This window comes from Antechinus flavipes, chromosome 4 (assembly GCF_016432865.1).
Source record: "Antechinus flavipes isolate AdamAnt ecotype Samford, QLD, Australia chromosome 4, AdamAnt_v2, whole genome shotgun sequence".
Taxonomy (NCBI): Eukaryota; Metazoa; Chordata; class Mammalia; order Dasyuromorphia; family Dasyuridae; genus Antechinus; species Antechinus flavipes.
In genome coordinates, this window is record NC_067401.1 from 191,564,287 (window position 1) to 191,564,643 (window position 357).

Here is a 357-nt window from a genome sequence, read left to right on the forward strand (position 1 = left end):
TATCATCTCCGCTCAATTTCTCATCCCCTTTCCTTATTCTTGGCTCTTGAAACGAGGCTGGTCCATGGGGAAATTCTTGCTTAGTTTATTGATCTTGTCCCCTGATTTTGCCCTTAAAGGAGCAGCCACGTCTTCCTGATGCTTATAGAGCTCAGCTTGGAACTATGAGGACTCAGGAAAGAAGCAGGAGATTTGGGAAGTATTAGCTGGAATATGGGAAAGCAGGGCAAAAAAGCCAGGTATACTGGAAAGAGACCTAGGCTGAAGAGAACAGAAGACTTGCATTCATATCCCAACTCTATCATTTACTAACTCTGAGCCTCAATTTGCTCATCTGAAAAATGAGATGGTTTTAAT